The 21,058-nt window shown below is 51.7% G+C and overlaps 1 protein-coding gene across 1 annotated transcript in view; it reads right to left on the bottom strand.

Annotated features, from left to right (window-relative positions):
- The window catches only part of VEGFD (vascular endothelial growth factor D), a 615,378-nt gene that overhangs the window by 89,572 nt on the left and 504,748 nt on the right, over window positions 1–21,058 (bottom strand). The gene's annotated exons all lie outside the window — the stretch shown is intronic.

Raw genomic sequence — 21,058 nt, 5'->3', positions numbered from 1 at the left:
AGATCTGATATCCAGGGAACAGGACCTGCTGGACCACCTGGGAATCAGGATTGGTGGCCATGTTGGTGAGTACAAATCAATTACATGGGAATAATAGAAATCTGTGTGGGGACATGTGATGATAGTTACCCAATCTGCTAGATAAGTAGCTGACTGTGTGTAATGCTAGGGAAACCTAGGCCCATGTTTATACATTTCTATCCCCGATTTTGCGCCACATTTTCACGCAAAAACGGCGCCATCTTACGAAATATAATTGTATTTTGCTAGTTTGCCCCGTCTCTGCGTCAAAAAATTATGCAAATGCTGCACTACAAAAGTATAAATATGTGCCCTAATGTGTATTTGTTGCACAATGTGTAGGAAGACCAATGCTAGCAGTCAGATGGCTCATGTTTTCAACACGTACCAGATGCCAGTAGCTGTATGTAATGTAGTGTTGCATTTGTGTCAGACAAGCGACACGTTAATGCCTCTATTTGTACTCTACAGGTCATATTGGCCAGTGAGTAAGTCATGTAGAAACAACATACCTACATATGTTGATGCCATAGCTAGACAGAAAATTTGAAACCCATGATGATGCTATAAATGTGTGTTGCCTTCACGTCACATGAAGTTAGATATGTTGTCCACACATATGTCACATGTGTGTCTGGTTGCTGTGTGTTGAACATGTCCACCTAGCCTGTTTGATTGTGAGGGGTCATGCAGTCCTCAAGTAACCAGCTTTTGGATGTCTCTCTGGGATGCACATGCTGAGATGTATGGAAGACATTATTGTTGGGGCATACTAATGGAGGGGTATCTTTGACAACACCTGACTGTCCTGGCCACTGCATGTGTGTAGTAGGGTGTGTAACTGTAGCAGGAGACTCATCCAATGTTAATGTTGAATACAAATTCATCCATGCAGTATGAGCATCTGGGAAAGTGTATCATTACCATGTCATATTCACACAGTGTCATTGTAACTGCAATTATTTGTCAGTGCACCCAGTCTGAGTATATTCTTCCTTTCATGCTTTACAGGTGGACCAGCACCTTACACCGTGGGAGAGGTGGCACATTTTGAGGACCCCGATACCTACAGTGAGTGTGGCCTGAGTGCTATTTTTATTGTTTGCTAGTGATGCATGATGGACTACTGTGTGTTCAACAGAATTCATGATTTGATGCGCTGGCCGTTCATTGGCATTGTTGCTTTAGTGGGATGTCAAATAGCACTTTTGTTTCTGTAAACCAATACCTAGCCATCTTTCAAATTTAGGGGCTGTAGGTCATTCCAGTTGGGCCGCAATGGGGAATGGGATGAGTCATTTGGAATACACTGGTCAATGTAAGACTTGGTCGGGGACTTGGCATGAACTGAGTCTTCATATCAGACTGACATTCTCCCATATAGCTTTGGCAAATGCCTTTGATGAAAAGTGCATCTTCCTAGTTGAGGATGGACTGTGTACACTGTAGGTTGGATCTTCCGGGGGCATGTACTTCCACAAGGTGAACTAGAAGTGTGTGTGACTTGAGTGCAATGGCCTAGGTGTTCTGTCGACTCATGATAATGGGTGTTCTTGCTCCTCTGTGTGTGTTGTAAAACATGCCTCACTGATAGTATGTGATGTTGGCCTAAGTCATAGCATTTTGACATGTGTGGACCTTGGATGTGACAATGTTTGGCTGACTCCAACGTGTTGCTAGCCCTTCATAGGTGTTGTGTGTGAAGGCACATACTTGTTGAACTTTCTATACACTCCTGGGTGTGCATTGAACATGGGATTGTTGGTTGTTCTTCCCACACCACCCTCAAAGACTGCCATGTTAATGTGAAACAGGGTACCTAGGACTGTAGCAACCAGCATGTAACACGTACTTGCGACCTTTTGCGACTTGATTTAGAACCTAGGGCCAGATGTAGCAAACTGTTTACAAGTTGCAAATGTCATAAATTGCTCTTTGTGAGTTGGAAACGTCTGTTTGCTATTCAGAAATGTATTTTGTGATTCTGAACATACTTGCAAAATGCTTTTCCAAATTGCAAATAGGAAGGTGTTTTCCCCTCCTATTTGCGACTCGCAGTGGTATGCAATTCCATTTGCAACCGAGTACGTGGTCGCAAAGGGAGTCGCAGTTATCATCCACTTGAAGTGGATGGTAACCCACTTGCTAACTGGAAGGGGTCCCCATAGGAACCCTTCCCCTTTGTAAGTGGACCTAAATAATCATGTACAAAACAGCCAGTGGTCCAAGGGACCACTAACTGCCCTGAAATAATCCAAGATTGAAGATTTTGCATTTTTTTCAAAGTGCAGCTCGTTTTCCTTTCAGGTAAACGGCCTACACTTGGGAAAAAATAACCTGCTTTATTTAAAAGCAGTCACGGCCATGGAGGTCTGCTGTTCCCAGCAGGCCTCCATCCCCGTGAGTGCCCATAGTCGCTAAGGGGGCGCAACTTGGAACCCACCTCATTGATGTTAATGAGGTGGGTCTTAGCGACCCCATAGCGACTCGCAGACGGTGTCGGAGACACCGTTCTGCATTGCAAATTGCTAGTCGCAATTTTCCATCTTCCTACATCTGGCCCCTAGTGTACACATTCGGTTATGGCCCATGGGTTCAATATTAGCACACAACTAATTACAAATGGCATTGAGTGAGGATTGTGATAGTTATCACATAGAGTGACATATCTAGTGAAGTCAGTATGCGGAAGAGGTGCAGCCATAACGTCAGATGCCTTAGGTATAATTTGGATGAGTAGTTTAGGGTGATGTCATCCATCACGTAGAGACATGGATATGCTAGGTGTGATATGCCCTTATGTATGCATGCTTCACATGTACTTCCTCTGAGCCTTTCAGTGAACTATGTTGTGACAATTGCTGCAACAAAACATTTCTAGTAATGTACAAATAACCCATTGTGCTATTCCACCCAATGCAATTCCAAAGGTAAATATTTGCCTTTTCTCTTCACAGCTGCAAAAATGAGTGCCGCAGATCGCCACCATTTTGAGAGGCGTGCCATGAGATACAGGCACATCCTGCAGGTGCAGTGTGGGTACCGGAGGATGGCCCGCAAATATCATTCGGATCGGGCCTCCGGGGCGTGGTGGGCCACACCACAGGCTCCCCCTACATTGCCACTAACAGCCACCAACACCACATCCACCAGGTCTCCCCAAGTGGCCCCAGCAACGTCGGGAACAATAGACCCTGGCTCTTCCTCCAGACCTGGACCCAGCCGTGTTGTGATACCAGGACAGTCCAGTGGGCAACCAACTCCTGCCACAACCTCAACCTCCGCCGGCACACAAACAACCTCAGCCCCTCCTGTGGACCCAGCCACCTTCCTGGCATTAAGTAGAAAAATGGACAAGCTTGTCAAGAAGGTGGACACCCTGAGCCAGGATATGGGCTATATTTAAAAAAGGGTCCACTCCATCAGGCGGACACTACGGAGGGCGAACCTGTAGGACTTTTGCCCTGTAGAACTTTTACCCCTCCCCTCTCTCCTCTTTCCTATTTTCTACTGTTAGTTGGGTTTTGGGGATTAGTATTAGGTAAGTATAGGTAATTAGCTTAGTTAGTGTTAGGGAAGAGGGTGGGAGGTCCTTATTCTTTCTATCTGTATTTTTTGTGTGGGTGGGGGGCAATGTTGGGATTCCTGTTAAAAAATAAAAAAAATAAAAATAAAAAAAAATAAAAAAAACTTTCAAAAAATTACAAAAAAATATATGTTTGTTTAGGATAGCATAGTATGTGTGTAGGTTAGTAAGTGTTGTCCTGCATGTGTCCTGTCTCATAATGGTGGGTGGGGGGTTGATGTTTAGATCGTTTCGTTACATGTGTAGAGTAAGTTTAGCTTCGGTTAGTTAGGGACAGTTGTGGGTTAGTAGTAGTCAGGTTAGATTAGTGTAGGTTTACCTTTCCCTTAGTTGCCTCTTGTGTTACTCAATAGAAATAAATATATAGTTAACCCTTTACATGATGCGTTAGGTGCTACTTTATCATGGCCTTGACATAAGTGTAGCTGAATGTTTTAGTATGATATTTGTGTCCTATGCTCGCCATCCCCAGGAAATTGAGGTTTAACATGCCAGCTACCCGTGTGCTAACTTGGTAAGTATCCACCATTTGGGAGACCCACCATTGGTAGTGTGCATTGATCACCAAGGTTTTGTGTTGGTATGTATCCTACTTCACAAAGAGTGCTTCCAGACTTGTTATTGTGGGTAAATTGATAGGTCGGACAGCAGTGTGAAGTTCAGGGAGATCTTTGTAGATGAGGAGTTGTTCACACTCTTGTCTTGTTGCTTTCATTGCTGACCTACATCATGTGTGTACTGATTCTGCATGACTTTCCTTCATGGAAGTATACTCCGTAAGGGTGATTGATGCAGTGTAATTTGTTAATGTTTCCTTACATTTTGCGGCATTATTTCTTATTTTAGTATTGCATGGTGCCTACATTTCTCAGCCACCATTAGTTGTCTAGAATAGCTATAGATGGTGCATCATTCTGTCCAACACAACATGATTGTGTGGGGTTAGTCCCTTCATCAGTTATTTTCCTCAGTATGGTAAGGCTATGATGCAATCCTGGCCACTGCACAGATGTTTCAGAATACATGAAATCAGGCAGTAGTATTGAGAATCTACATGGTTGCCACACAGGCACTTTGGAGTTAGGGACTGCACAGTTGAAGTGTGAAATAACACAGAGACATAATAGGTGTGCAAGTGCTATTTATTTATAGGTGCTGTAGTGCAAAATGTCCATTCACCATGTTTGCTGAGTCCGTTCTGGTGCATTCTTACATGGTGATCCTACAGAAGGGGTGTGGATGATGCTCCTGACATGCTGGGGTGATGTCACAGACAGTGCAGAGGGACAGGAATTGGCAAATAGTAGGAGAGAGACATTCACTGGCAATGGGGACAAGTCATACAGTGGATTGCCGAACAGTCATTGAGTGTAGTTGTAGTGAGACTGGCATTTGACAAAACGTAGGACCTTGGTCAAAGTAGGCCATGGTGCAGGGACTAGTGCTTCCGGGTACTCTTCCGTGAGAATGTTATCTGTTCCATGTCTTCTTCTTCTGATGTGTGTGTTGCCTGGTTTGTCCTTGTTGTTGTTGGTTGTGAAGGGGCAACACACACCTCAGTGTTAGAAGACATGGAGGCAGACATCCCGGGGGCTGCTCCCTGTGGAGTTATGAAGGGCAGTACTGCAGCAAGGAGGGCCTGCTGGTTTTTGAGATTGGCAGCCACATCACGATGGTAGGCAGCCAGGTCGGCCCTGAGGGGTTCTATGTTGCATTCGTGCACACGTTGACTGGATTGCAGTTGTAGTTGTTGTGTCAACTGGATGACAGCTGTGCAGATTTCCTTCTGTGTTTTGACAAGTTCCTGCAAGAGAGATGTTCGGGCTTGCATAGCAGCTGCCTGATCAGCAGAAGACATCATGCACAAACGCACCCCCTCAAGGCTGGCTGCCATAGTTTGCATCCCCACCCGCACCTCCTTGGCCAGCTCCCGCTGTACCCCAACGACGGTTCTTTCGAAGCTGGTGCCAGTGTCGTCAGAGTCCTCAGCTGTGTTGGAGCTGGCAGGTCTTACAATTGGGGTGGCGGGTGGTTCTCCTGTGGTGGCTGCTTCTTCTGTGCTCCTCCTTGTGACTGAAGGTGGGGTTTGGAGGCTTTCAAGGACCATTTGGATGGTCTCCTGTGGAATGTTTATGGGCTCGTCATCCATGTCATCAGGGAAATCAGGGACAGGCATCTCGGCAGGAGATCCATGTTCCTCTGCAATGAAACAGGGTACAATTAGTGTGTCTGTGTTGTGACAATTTTGCACTAAGATACAAGGCTTTGGATGCCTTAACTTTGTGCTCTGTTTTTGTCTTGGTATCTGCTGTCCTTCATATGGGCATTGTTGTAGGCCTATGGCCCACCTGTGTGTCACATGTATGATATGGAGCTATCAGACTTGTCTGCCTGATCGCCTCTAGGTGTTGCTTTGTTAAGATTTAGGAATAGGCATGTTTTTGTCCTACAACTCCCTCCGTGTTTAACTATTCTTATGGAGGGACATTTTGTTGGGTGGGCTCTCATTATCCTACATGAGATTACTGGCTTTCTAGGCAGCAGGATAGCTAATGGTGTGGGGGACTAAGTCTGACACACTTGTAATTAACTCTGTCACCCTGATTCTTTCTTTTTGCTCTGGCTAACTAGCAGTGCCTCTGGTCTCCCACAGCAAAGGAATGTTTAGACATCCGAGCGCATGACATCTTTGGAACTTCTCAGGGAAGTCGTGGTCACTCAGATCCTACACAATTCTCTCTTTTCCAGTATGTTCTCATACACAAATGACAAAGACAGTATTTGTTTAATATGATGATTTCATTGTACAACTGACTTGTACATATTTAGGTGTGAGCCACAATAACCCAAACACTACAAACTGTTAGAATTGAAATAGTCAGCAGGAGAGTAAAACATTTGTACAAAGCTATCATGCAGCCTAACTGTTTCTACTATCCCTCTGCTTGTTCTATTATAGCACAGCATGTTAAGCTTGGAGCTTGCCTGTCTGAATCACTGGGGAGACATCATCCCTCATATCAGAGCAATGGCCTGTGATCTGGTTCTGCATCTGCAGCAAGGCAGGCAGCGTCTAGTTCTGGTTCTCTGTTTGAAAACTCCCTCTTGCGTGTCTTGGGACAAGGAAGTGATTTTATAAGTCATATGTCATCATGATGACAAAGGGGGTCATTCTGACCTCGGCGGTAAAAGCCGCTTACCGCCGGTCAGAAGGCCGCCACAATACCGCCGCGGCCGCGGTCAGCCGCCACGGACATTCTGACCCACAACTGCAAAACCTCCAAAAATCCGCCCTCCACTGCAGTCCGCCACATCAGCGGCCAGCGGTAAACTGGAGAAGACCAAACCTCCACCGCCACGCCAACAGAAATACGCCCATCCCATTATGACCCGCAAATCCACGCGGCGGTCATTCAACCGCGGTATTCCATTGGCGGTACACACCGCCGCGGTCAAAATACACACACCTTTACAAACCCCTACCACATTGGACAATTTGAAAGGCACACACCTGAAACACATACACACACCACTCCCACACATCCAATACCATATAAAACACACACCCACATCACCCACAAACCCCTACCAACAAAAACCAGAGACGAAGGAGAGAGAGACACATCAGAGAATAGATAGCCAGACACACAGAGGCACACCACAACATCACACACACCACATAGAAGCACAAAGCACCACACACCAACACACACATCATCACATACACCACCCCACACCTCATACACACCACCCCATTGCACCACAACGGCACCCACGCTTTTCGGACCAAGAACTCCGGGTCATGGTGGAGGAAATCATAAGAGTGGAACCCCAGCTCTTCGGCTCACAGGTTCAGCACACCACCATAGCAAGGAAGGCGGAGCTCTGGCAGCGGATCGTGGACAGGGTCAACGCGGTGGGACAGCATCCCAGAAATAGGGACGACATCTGCAAACGATGGAACGACCTACGGGGGAAGGTGCGATCGATGGTCTCGCGACACAACATCGCAGTGCAGAAGACTGGCGGGGGACCCCCACCCACTCCACCCGAATTCACAGCATGGGAGCAAGAGGTACTCAACATCCTGCATACTGATGGCCTCGCTGGAGTACACGGAGGAATGGACTCTGGTAAGTACAAGGCCAACCACTTCACCCCCCCCCCAGCATGCTAACCCCCACCCTCACCCCCAACCCCCCCAGCACACATCCTCCCTGAGAATGTCTCTCCAGCACAACCCACCCAACACCAACCCCTGCATGCCATCCCCAAACTATGGACACCCATCACCTAAGCATGACCACTGCACATACCCATCCCCCCCCCACAAAACACCCTCACAACACCTCCCCCAAGGGAATGCCAGCACTGGGGGACAAGGGCACCCATAAAACGCAAGCTAATGCACACACAGAAACAATAACCATACCCTCTTACCCCATGCAGGACCCGAACAACAACACACCGGTCAGGAGGGACCAGAAATGTCCATCCCACCCCCGGAACAGGCCCCTAGTGATGACAGCAGCTCTGTCGACCTGGACCCTGATGACCAGCCCGGACCATCGGGGACCTCTGGGCAGTCGGTTCCCCTCACCCAGACACAGGCCACTGCAGACCCAACCCCCTCTGGGAACAACAGCACAGCTCCCACCCAGCGGGCCCATGCCTCTGTCTCTAGGACAGGTCAAGCAGCGGTGTGTCTACCACTACAGGGCCCCCAGGGTAACCCACCAACCCAACAACAACAGGGACCTGGGGGCAGTGGGAGTGGGCACACCGTCCAGGGGACAGAGGCCCAGGGAAACAGGGCAACTCGGAGGGCTGCTGTGCGACAGGGGGGGGAGGAGAGGCCCAGGGAACCCACTCTCCAAGAGGCCCTCACCACCATCATGGCAGCCTACCACCACTCACAAGAGACGATGGCGACGGTACTGGCCAGGTTCCAGGAGATCCAGGCACAGCAGGAGCAACGCTACATGGGGTTCAGCGACCAACTCACCAACATCTCAACCGCTATGGGGAGCATAGTCCAGGCCCTGAACCGTATAGAGGACACGTTTCGGGACCATGTGGCATCACACAGGGCCCCTGTCACTAGCCAGGAACAGGAACAGCCTACCAACTCCGCCGGCGCTAGTGGACAGGAGGCCCCACCACAACGACAGCCCACCAGAACCCCACCTCCTGCTGAACAACAACCACCCCGCAAAAGGAGCCTGAGATAAAAAAAAACGACAGAGTAGGATGTCAAGACCCCCGCCAGCATCACATATCACCTGAAGTCCTCCCACTGTTCAACATTGCCACCCTGTCAAACCTTGAACTGCCCCTGCTCCATCCTGCCACAGACATATGGACAATGCACCTGTGAGACTGAGAACTGGACTCTGCCATGGACATTACTCCACCCCCACCCATCACTGTTTCACTATCATGTACCAATATCTATGCACTAATAATAAATCACACATTGCCCTGAAATCAATCAGGACTCAGCCTGTCTTATTTACAAATGTATGACACATTACATATCAGTTACGTATTTTTAACATTGTGAATTACACATACCGAGGTAACTTAGCATTAGTCCATGGGCCAACCAAGCCGAGGTCACGCAGTGGCTCATACAGCACAGAAAAGGGAAGGGAAAATCAAACATGTTTATAGTTCTGGGGGGAAATCGACAAAGTTGAGATGCAGGAGGCTTTCAGGAAATGTAAAATGGCATGGGTGATTATTACCTGTGTGCTACTGGAAATACTGTTCTATTACTCTGTCCCTGTTGTCTGTGTCGTCCTCTGAGTCTTCCTCCTCTTCACTCTCCGCAGGCTCCACAGCTGCTTCAACACCACCATCTGCACCATCCTCCTGCAGGAAAGGAACCTGACGTCGCAATGCCAGATTGTGAAGCATACAGCAGGCCACGATGATATGGCACACCTTCTTTGGTGAGTACATCAGGGATCCCCCTGTCATATGCAGGCACCTAAACCTGGCCTTCAGGAGGCCAAAGGTCCTTTCGATGATCCTCCTAGTTCGCCCATGGGCCTCATTGTACCGTTCCTCTGCCCTGGTCCGGGGATTCCTCACTGGGGTCAGTAGCCAAGGCAGGTTGGGGTAACCAGAGTCACCTATTAGCCACACACGTTGTCTCTGTAGCTGCTCCATCACATAGGGGATGCTGCTATTTCGCATAACATACGCATCATGCACTGACCCTGGGAACTTGGCATTTACATGGGAGATGTACTGGTCAGCCAAACAGACCACCTGGACATTCATCGAATGATAACTTTTTCTGTTTCTGTACACCTGCTCATCGTCTTTTGGGGGTACCAAAGCCACATGGGTCCCATCAATGGCACCAATGATGTTGGGGATATGTCCAAGGGCATAGAAATCACCCTTCACTGTAGGCAAGTCACCCTCCTCTGGGAAAATGATGTAGCTCCGCATGAGTTTCATCAGGGCAGACAACACTCTGCTCAAAATCTTTAAAAACATAGGCTGAGACATTCCAGATGACATGGCCACTGTTGTCTGGAATGACCCACTTGCCAAAAAATGGAGGACTGACAAAACCTGCACCAGAGGGGGAATCCCTGTGGGTTGGCGGATGGGGGACATCAGGGCTGGCTCCAGCTGGGCACACAGTTCATGGATAGTGGCACGGTCAAGTCTGTATCAAAGTATTATATGGCGTTCTTCCATTGTCGACAGGTCCACCAGCGGTCGGTACACGCGAGGATTCGTCCTTCTCCTCGCAAGTCCCAGCGGACGGTGCCTAGGAAGGACAACATGGAGCACAGAGTCAGGCAAACCACAGGTACGTACAGACAGCTTGCACAGTTAAAGAATGGCAATGGGTTGAAAGGCGTGTATGTGTGGCAATGCAAGGCCTAGGCCTGTGTGTCGCAGTCAAAATTAAGCCATGTAGGCCCTTGAAATGGCGGCTGCCTGACCTGTGAAGTGGGACAATGGGATGTGAGGTCAATGCGCTGGCGGGGCACACCGTGGCGGTAGGCGGTCGAAGACCGCGGCGCAAAGCCGCATTGGTTAACATTGAACCCTATGGGTTTCAGGAGCCAATGACGATGTGCGCCGGCGGTCGCGGTACGCACCGCCGCGGTACGCACCGCCGCGGGCGTGACCGCCATTTCCTAGCTGATTGATCACTCGAGACCTGATCATCCACAGGAGAGGACCTATACTGCAAGTGCTGCTGTGACCTCGGACTGGAAGTGACAATGGCTGCTGCGACTGGGGAAAGGGCCCCTGCCTTCACGTCTGAAGAGTTGGAGAAGCTCGTGGATGGGGTCCTCCCCCAGTATGCGCTACTCTACGGTCCTCCAGACCAACAAGTGAGTACACCGGGTGCACATGGAATGGGCTATGCCTGTGTGGATTGGGGTGGATGTAAGTTGGTGGGCGAATGAGGAGTGCAACGCACGACAGATGAGAGCATGTGCCATATGGCAAAGTTGGTGGGGGGGGGGGCCAATCACATCTAACATGCAGGTCATTGATGATTTCCTCCTTTCCACCCTGTACATGTCAAATAGGTCAGCGCCCATCAGAAGATCGAGATTTGGCGTGCCATCGCCAAGGAAGTCCGGAACTTGGGGGTCCACAACAGACGGGGCACCCACTGCCGCAAGAGGTGGGAGGACATCCGCCGCGGAACAAGGAAGACCGCAGAAACACTGCTGGGGATGGCCTCCCAACCTAGGAGGGGTGCCAGTCGCACCATGACCCCCCTGATGTTCCCGGATCCTGGCGGTGGCCTACCCTGAATTGGATGGGCGCTTTAAGACATCACAGCAGACACAAGGGGGTGAGTATCAGCACATTCTCCTATCTTTCTGCGCAGTGGAGGCGTCTGGGTGGGGGAGGAGGGCTGTGGGTGACATTAGGCCAGGGCGCTTTCTGTAGTGTAGTCCTCTCCCTTAGGCATGGCCCTGTGCCCCCGGCCCCCACCTCTGTAGGGTGACAAGTACAGCCATTGATGGTCCAGCATCACCCATGTGCGAGTTTGACGTCTCTTGGCCTGTTGTCCTAGTCAGTAGTACTGAGTAGTGTACCCCGAATGCGCGGCTTAGTGCATGAGGCTCCTGTGTCTGTCCTCTCCGCCAACGGTGTTGACATTGCATGCACTCAACCTGGTCTTCTTTTTTCTCCCCCCACCCTTTCTCTTCATCTTCTTGTGCATGTGTGCATTAGCATCATCAGGCGGAGGAGATTTGGCATCGGAGCACGAGGGAGCTGCAGGACACAAGGCCCCGGTGGGCCCAGGAACAGACACCGAGGGCACCAGTGATCCGGAGGGCGAGGGGAGCACCACAACGGGGACCGGTGGTGATACCAGCGACTCAGACACGTCCTCGGATGGGAGCTCCCTAGCGGTGGCGGCCACATCCGGGCCCCCCGCCTCTACAGGTACAGCCGCCACCCAGCGCACCAGCACCGCCCTCCCAGCAGCCCCTCAGCCTACGCTCTGTGCCCGCTCGCCCAGGAAGGCGCACGTCTCCTTCGCCCCAGGCACCTCAGCCCCTGCCCCTGTTGCCCCTGCTGCCCTCAGTGCGGAGCTCATTGAACTGGTGAGGACGCTCATTGTTGGGCAGACGACCCTTTTGAATGCCATCCAGGGTGTGCAAAGGGAGGTGCAACAGAGCAATGCGTACCTGGAGGGCATTCATTCGGGTCAGGCTGCCCATCAACGAGCGTTCACTGCTCTGGCCTCAGCACTGACGGCAGCCATTGTCCCTGTTTCCAGCCTCCCTCTTCTTACTGCCTCCAGCCTGTCTCTGTCTCCTGTTCCTCAGCCTATCCCATCCACACCATCAGACCAGCCTGCACACACCTCAACACCCAAGAGCAGCTCATCCAGACACAAGCACCACAGATCCCACAAACACTCACCCAAGCAACACACAGATGCAGACATTCCAGCAGTCACAACCACCTCTGTGTCCCCCTCCTCCTCGTCTCCCTCCTCCCTCCCTGTGACGTCTACACTCACACCTGCATGCACCCCAACATCAGCCAGTGCTTCCATCACCACCTCACCCTCCAGTACAGTCCACACTCGTGCAGTCACCACCCCCACTGCCATTTACACGTCCCCTGTGTCCTCTCCCACTGTGTCTGTCACCCCCTCTTCCAAGACACACAAACGCAGGCAGCCACCCACCCAACAGACATCCACCTCACGACAGCCTACAGCACCAGCACCTTCACCCAATGACAGCACACCTGACTCTCCTACAACCACATCCTCTTCCTCCACTCCCATCACCACTTCTCCTACCCTTTACCTTGGACCTAAAAAACTTTTCCTGGCTAATCTTGACCTCTTTCCCTCCGATGAGCTCCCCCCTCCATCTGCAAAGAGTCCCAACCGCAGCCACCACCAGCCCAGCTTCGAGTGTCACTGTTGTGCATGGGTTCTGGAGTCCACCCTTTGCCAGCAGTGACACATCGATCAGCAGCAAGGACACGTCCAGCCCCCCCCCCCGGCAAGAGGACCCGCAAAAACAAGGGCCGCCGTGCGAGGACTGACAGGGCTGCCCCCAAGGAGCAATGTGCGGCCACTTCACCAGCCACACCATCTAGGGGAGGCAAGGGCCCGAGAGCCCCATCAAAGGAGCGGAAGGGCAGCAGGAGCGCGGAGAAGGTGGACCCCACATGTCACATCCCAGCTGGGAAGGAGGACACTAAAGAGGCCAGGAGTCCGTCCCCGAAGGGTCCAGAAACGTCACGGTCCGAGGGCGACTGAGCAGGGAGTCCAGGCCAGGTCTGGCTCCCTTGACCTGCTGGATGAGCACCGCTGAACAGGGCCCGCGGTGCAGAAGAGCACCGCTGAACAGGGCCCCGCCGTGCAGAAGAGCACCGCTGAAGAGGGCCCGCCGTGCAGAAGAGCACCGCTGAACAGGGCCCCGCCGTGAAGATAGGCACCGCTGAAGAGGGCCCCGCCGTGAAGATAGGCACCGCTGAAGAGGGCCCCGCCGTGAAGATAGGCACCGCTGAAGAGGGCCCGCCGTGCAGAAGAGCACCGCTGAAGAGGGCCCGCCGTGAAGATAGGCACCGCTGAAGAGGGCCCCGCCGTGCAGAAGAGCACCGCTGAACAGGGCCCCGCCGTGAAGATAGGCACCGCTGAAGAGGGCCCGCCGTGCAGAAGAGCACCGCTGAACAGGGCCCGCGGTGCAGAAGAGCACTGCTGAAGAGGGCCCCGCCGTGAAGATAGGCACCGCTGAAGAGGGCCCGCCGTGCAGAAGAGCACGGCTGAAGAGGGCCCGCCGTGAAGATAGGCACCGCTGAAGAGGGCCCCGCCGTGAAGATAGGCACCGCTGAAGAGGGCCCCGCCATCTCAAGCACCGCTCCGCTGGGCCCTTCTTCTCAAGCACCGCTCCGCTGGGCCCTTCTTCTCAAGCACCGCTCCGCTGGGCACCGCAGTCTCTGCACCGCTCCGCTGGGCCCTTCCTGTCAAGCACCGCTCCGCTGGGCCCTTCTTCTCAAGCACCGCTCCGCTGGGCCCTTCTTCTCAAGCACCGCTCCGCTGGGCCCTTCTTCTCAAGCACCGCTCCGCTGGGCCCTTCCTGTCAAGCACCGCTCCGCTGGGCCCTTCCTGTCAAGCACCGCTCCGCTGGGCCCTTCCTGTCAAGCACCGCTCCGCTGGGCCCCGCCGTCTCTGCACCGCTCCGCTGGGCCCTTCCTGTCAAGCACCGCTCCGCTGGGCCCTTCCTGTCAAGCACCGCTCCGCTAGGCCCTTCCTGTCAAGCACCGCTCCGCTGGGCCCTTCTTCTCAAGCACCGCTCCGCTGGGCACCGCCGTCTCTGCACCGCTCCGCTGGGCCCTTCCTGTCAAGCACCGCTCCGCTGGGCCCCGCCGTCTCTGCACCGCTCCGCTGGGCCCTTCCTGTCAAGCACCGCTCCGCTGGGCCCTTCCTGTCAAGCACCGCTCCGCTGGGCCCTTCCTGTCAAGCACCGCTCCGCTGGGCCCTTCCTGTCAAGCACCGCTCCGCTGGGCCCTTCCTGTCAAGCACCGCTCCGCTGGGCCCTTCCTGTCAGGCACCGCTCCGCTGGGCCCTTCCTGTCAGGCACCGCTCCGCTGGGCCCTTCATCTCAAGCACCGCTCCGCTGGGCACCGCCGTCTCTGCACCGCTCCGCTGGGCCCTTCCTGTCAAGCACCGCTCTGCTGGGCCCCGCCGTCTCTGCACTGCTCCGCTGGGCCCTTCCTGTCAAGCACCGCTCCGCTGGGCCCCGCCGTCTCTGCACCGCTCCGCTGGGCCCTTCCAGTCAAGCACCGCTCCGCTGGGCCCTTCCAGTCAAGCACCGCTCCGCTGGGCCCTTCTCAAGCACTGCTCCGCTGGGCCCTTCTTCTCAAGCACCGCTCCGCTGGGCACCGCCGTCTCTGCACCGCTCCGCTGGGCCCTTCCTGTCAAGCACCGCTCCGCTGGGCCCCGCCGTCTCTGCACCGCTCCGCTGGGCCCTTCCTGTCAAGCACCGCTCCGCTGGGCCCTTCCTGTCAAGCACCGCTCCGCTGGGCCCTTCCTGTCAAGCACCGCTCCGCTGGGCACTGTCGTCTCAAGCACCGCTCCGCTGGTCCCTTCTTCTCAAGCACCGCTCCGCTGGGCTCTTCCTGTCAAGCACCGCTCCGCCTGGCACCGCCGTCTCAAGCACCGCTCCGCTGGGCCCTTCTTCTCAAGCACCGCTCCGCTGGGCACCGCCGTCTCAAGCACCGCTCCGCTGGGCCCTTCTTCTCACGCACCGCTCCGCTGGGCACCGCCGTCTCAAGCACCGCTCCGCTGGGCACCGCCGTCTCAAGCACCGCTCGGCTGGGCACCGCCGTCTCAAGCACTGTTTATGGTTCACTGTGCCCACCATGCCTCCTCCTGGACCAGTGGAGACTGTCATCCACCTGATGGACTGTGGCTTTGCACTCCCCAGGATGGTACAGTGGGCAGCCCACCCACTGTAGAGACATTGAGAGACTGTGGCTTTGCACTCCCCAGGATGGTACAGTGGGCAGCCCACCCACTGTAGAGACATTGAGAGACTGTGGCTTTGCACTCCCCAGGATGGTACAGTGGGCATGGTGGCTCCTCGTGGATCTGGCGTCGTGGACTCATGTGGCTGTGGTGCCCCCCACTTCCCTTCCCCCTGAGGTGCCTGTAGTTTTTACATCTGATGCCCCTGCAGTGTTCTCTCCAAAGGACTCAGGTCTCCTGTGTGGGCTTTGTCCTTGTTTCTCAAAACTTTGGCCCACGGACATGATGAATTCGTAGGATGTGCAGGACTTGTTACTTCAGTTATACACTGATGTGTATATCATTTGTTTTCTTGTAAATATCTTTCATGGTTGTACGATAATTTTCAGGAGCTTTTTGGTACATAAATATTTATTCCAAATTTGATTATGTCATAGCATTTTTCATGGGTGTTTGGGTGGTGTCACTGTGACTTGTTGCTCTGCATTGGTGTGTACATAGTTGGGGCGGGGGTCGCATATGTGTGTGGCCGTAACCTTTCGTCCTTCCCCTCCCGTGTGTCGTAGGTGCAGTACTCACCGTTGTCGTCTGCGCCGGACTTCGTACTCGTGGTAGATGAGAAGGTAGACGAGAGCAGGTAGGATGTTTAATTCAGGTTCCATGCTGTCCTCCTTCCTCCTGGAGTGCGTAGTGGTGTGCGTTTTCCCGTTCGTAGTCTGTTTCCGCCGTGTTTTTATCGGCGGTGCTCCCGCCCCGGAAAAGGTGGCGGATTGGTGAGTTGTGATAGTGTGGGCGGTACATTGTCTGCCGCCTGGCTGTTGGCGGTGACCGCCGCGCTGTTTGTTTGTACCGCCGTGGCGGTCGGAGTGTTAAAGTGGCTGTCTGTGTTGGCGGTTCCCGCCAGGGTCAGAATTCCATTTTTTTGACCGCCAGCTTGTTGGCGGGTTGGCCGCCGCTTTAACACCGACCGCCAGGGTTAGAATCACCCCCAAAGTGTCCCTACGCAGGAATGCCAAATCTTAACCCCTACCACGTCTATCGGCAATGTACCAGACTGTATCCTTGACTGGGGCACAGAGTGAATATGTTCTGGCAAACTCCAGTGCAGAAGTAGGCAAAACAGTGTGATTTGACTAATTAACAACACCGTAGGACTGGCTATTTGCTAAATTAACTGATAGGAAGGCCAATAAAAAGCATTTAGTGCAAAGTGCTCTGAGGCTCTTAGATGTGAGCAAATGAGTAAAAGTACATTCAGGGCAAGGTGCACAAAGGCCTAAAGCCTGAAGCTAATGCGCAAAGTATATGTTACACTTACAACACTACACTTTGACTGACTGTGGGTGTTGTGAATGCCCTGGCAGCACACTTGCCTCTCAGGACCTGCCCCAAACACTTTTTATTCACATTGCCCGAAATGTACATGTGACGTGGCATATCCTATGCATGTCAATGTTAGGATGTGGTATGGATGTAAACATTGTTGATGTTTGAAGATGATGTTGGGTCATGTGTGTTTAATTGGATTGGCCTGTTTATCGTATGAAGGTTCTATTTGGTTGTCAGACTGTGCAGGTGTGTTTCAGTGACCAGTTGCCTGTGTCCCCTCCTCAATGTTGTTGTCTGAGCAGTAGGACATTAGTGATGTAGCCTTGTTAGCCAGGCACGTGAGAGACCCTGACGTATGCAGCATGTGTGTGTCCTTAGTGCTGTGTGGCTCCTATTGCTGTTTACTTTGGCTTATGTATGTGTCAAGTATGGACATTCGGCATATGAGTGTACTGGTGCCTTTGTCTTATTTCTATGAATAGTTGTAGATGTCATCCTCACCCCCTAATTTAGGTATGTATGTTCCATGGGGAGGTTCCTGCCATTTGGTACTATAGCTGCACAGAGATGAGAGGTGTCATTGTCAACTGTTGTGGCAGTTACATTGCAGTTGTTGTTTTGGCTACTGCATTACTGATAGGGACCTAGTTGATGTAGGATAGATTTTGCAAGACAAGTGCCTGGATGTGAGTTTGACGTAGTGGCCTTCCCACCTGTCGCTGCTTTCCCTTGGCTCTATTGTTGTACTTACAGGATGGCCCCATGGGACTGTTGTTGGTGCTGTATTTTGTCGTGCCCCAGATTCAGTCTGTGCTGGCCATGCCCCCCTGCCGTGCCCCTTTACCCATGCCACTTCATATATGTGCTGACTTACATGCATTGTGTAGTAGGTATCCCCCCCCCTGCTTACAGTCCCCATTATTGCATTTTAATTCCCCATGCGACTTACCCTGCATGTGCGTTGTGTCGTGGTAGTCTGCGCTGTCCTGTCCTTGAATCCCTGTGACGATCTCCTCCGGGATGACAGCTGCGACCATCTCCTCCATGTGGTCCAGGGCCTCCTGTTGTGCTGGACTCCCCCCTCCAGTCTGCATTGCTGCCTTCCTGTTCCTGGCCATTTTTTCTTTTGTCCTACGTTTGCAGTCATGCCAGCGTTTCTTACACTCGGTGACTGTGCGGCGTTCTTCAGCCACACTGTTGATCTTGTCCACAATTTGTTTCCATATGGCCTCTCTCCTACTGAGTGGCAATTTAGAGGTGATGAACAATTGGTGCTGGTGTTCCGTCACCTCTTTCACCAGGATTTCCTGCTCCTCTGCACTGAAGCGACACTTTCTTTTTTTTCAAAAAATGTCCTGGTTCCGGTATGGATCCTCCTGGCTGGTTCCTGGTCTGCTGTCATCCTCCTGGGGTCTGTAGTGGCATCTGGGATCCATTTTGGCTCTCCTCTGCTGAAAGGGCAGTTTTCGCGCTAAAATTTGACGCAATAGCGTCAAGAAAAACAACGCTTTCCGGGTTGCGCTGTCGTAAATCGACCCACAGTGATTTGCGTCGCGTTAACGTTGGTTTCCTTTACGACGTAACGCCGCTGTGTGCTTCACGAAATAATGACTCCCACCTGTTGGTTGCGCCGCCGTACGTCAAAGTATAAATTTGACGCCCGCACGGCGCTTCGAAATGGCGTTAGCCGGCACTAATTTTTTTGACGCAAAACTGCGTTAGCGCAGTTTTGCGTCAAAAAGTATAAATATGGCCCTTAAAGTACACACTAGCCTAGACCCAGAGAATGACCCTATCAGCATGAGGTACTTGGCTATGGAATATCCTTTCCTGGTGATCACCTAAAATACAAAATTAAATCATTCTGAATAACTTCAGTTCCTCTCTCTCTGACTCTCTGTGTGTTCTTAGGAAATTTTCTAGTATTACACATATGCTTAAAATGATCCAGTTTTGGGCAGTACCATAGCAGGGATACCATGCGTCCTGGTGCAAGTCGGCCCACTGACTGTTGTTGGGGTAGTAAAATACAGCAGTTATCATCGTTTAATGGACTGTTCATGGCTCTGGGCCCCAGTGCCACTGCACCTGCTGTACCAATGGTAGCCACACCCCTGGTTTTGCGGTTATCCAGGTATGGTGGAAGCTTCATAAAAGGTCTAGTGTTGATATGTCTCAGACCCTCTAACACAGGAGCACATCAAAAAGGGATAGTGACAACATCTGAAAGATAATTCTGATGGCTTCATAGTCTTATTATCATGTACACCCTTGAGCAAGGAGAGCAGGCAATTTGCATCCCAGTAGTACAGGGCAACTTCTAATCAGGGCCTACGAGAGATAGCTGTAAGACATCCCTAACTGGCTACCACAGCCAGTGTAGTTACTTGACCCAGGCAAAAATAACACAGCAAAAAACAGAAATTATATCTACTGAAACATAAACATGAACATCACACCAGTAATATTCAATTCTTTAATACTCTGGTCATTTGGAATCTCAAATTGGCATGAGCATTAAAAAACAACATTGTGCATTTAATCAGCAATAATAGAATACACCTGGTGGTGCACCCCACACTGTAAATCTACTCTTCCTTTCTTATCGATTGGTTCTCCATGATTGTATTTCTGCCAGTGTGGTTTCTGCAAACATCAGTGCTTGAGTTCTTTACCACAGCTAACATCTATATATCATTCCCTCCCAGTGACAGATAATCTCTTACTCAGGTTGGGCCGCCTCACTCAGGGGCACTTTGGCAGCAGTCAAGATTCAATAACTTTAAGCTTCCGGGTAGCGTGCTACTCACCGTAAAGTGCTTTGACTCCTCATCAGGGGTAGTAAGCGCTATACAAATACAATTTAAACATGGGCTTGGCCTGCTTCATCACCGGGCTCTAGTCATCCTTGAAGCTGCTCAATTGATGAAACAGACTTGACAAACCTACTGCTTTCTTCCCATCTAACAATACTCCGGGCCATATTTATACTTTTTGATGCAAAACTGCGCTATCGCAGTTTTGCGCCAAAAAGATCAGCGCCGGCTAACGCCATTCTGAAGCGCCATGCGGGCGCCGTATTTATTGAATGGCGTTAGCCGGCGCTAGCAGACCGGCGCTGCCTGGTGTGCGTGGAAAAAAAACACGTACACCAGGCAGCGCCGGCGTTGGGGAAAATGGCGTTAGGGTGTCTTAAAATGGGGCAAGTCAGGTAGAGGCAAAAAAATCGCCTCCACCCGATTTGCGCCATTTTTAACGACGCCCAGACACCATTTACATGACTCCTGTCTTAGTAAAGACATGAGTCATGCCCCCTTGCCCAATGGCCATGCCCAGGGGACTTATGTCCCCTGGGCATGGTCATTGGGCATTGTGGCATGTGGGGGGCACAAATCAGGCCCCCCATGCCAAAAAAAAAATTTAACAAAAAAAAATATATATACTTACCTGAACTTACCTGAATGTCCCTGGGATGGGTCCCTCCATCCTTGGGTGTCCTCCTTGGATGGGCAAGGGTGGCAGGGGGGGGTCCCTGGGGCATGGGAGGGCACCTCTGGGCTCATTTTGAGCCCACAGGTCCCTTAACGCCCGCCCTGACCCAGGCGTTAAAAAGAGGCGCAAATGCGGGTTTTTTTGCCCCGCCCACTCCCGGGCGTGATTTTTGCCCGGGAGTATAAATACGACGCATTTGCGTCGCAGTCATTTTTTTAGACGAGAACGCCTACCTTGCATCTCATTAACGCAAGGAAGGCATTCACGCAAAAAAATGACGCTCATTCCTCATACTTTGGCGCTAGACGCGTCTAACGCCAAAGTATAAATATGGAGTTAGTTTTGCGTCGAATTTGCGTCGAAAAAAACGACGCAAATTCGGCGCAAACGGAGTATAAATATGCCCCTCCTTTTCCAAACTATGGTGCACCGCGCAGTTGTCACAGTTTCACCAGTATTGTCAGGAATCTTTATAAAACACCCAAAAAAGAGGCCTCTAACTTTTGAGTTACGATGTTAGAAAGAACCAACTAGCAAGTGGAATTACTGCCTCCTATGCAAATGGACTCCAGACACAAGCTCACCTGAATGCCACTTAATGTTGTGCCGGACTGGCCATAGGTTATTGTTTATTACTA

The sequence above is a fragment of the Pleurodeles waltl genome, chromosome 8 (assembly GCF_031143425.1).
Source record: "Pleurodeles waltl isolate 20211129_DDA chromosome 8, aPleWal1.hap1.20221129, whole genome shotgun sequence".
NCBI classification, from domain to species: Eukaryota; Metazoa; Chordata; class Amphibia; order Caudata; family Salamandridae; genus Pleurodeles; species Pleurodeles waltl.
The sequence above is the reverse complement of the archived record's forward strand: the minus strand, read 5'-3'. Positions and strand labels throughout refer to the sequence as shown.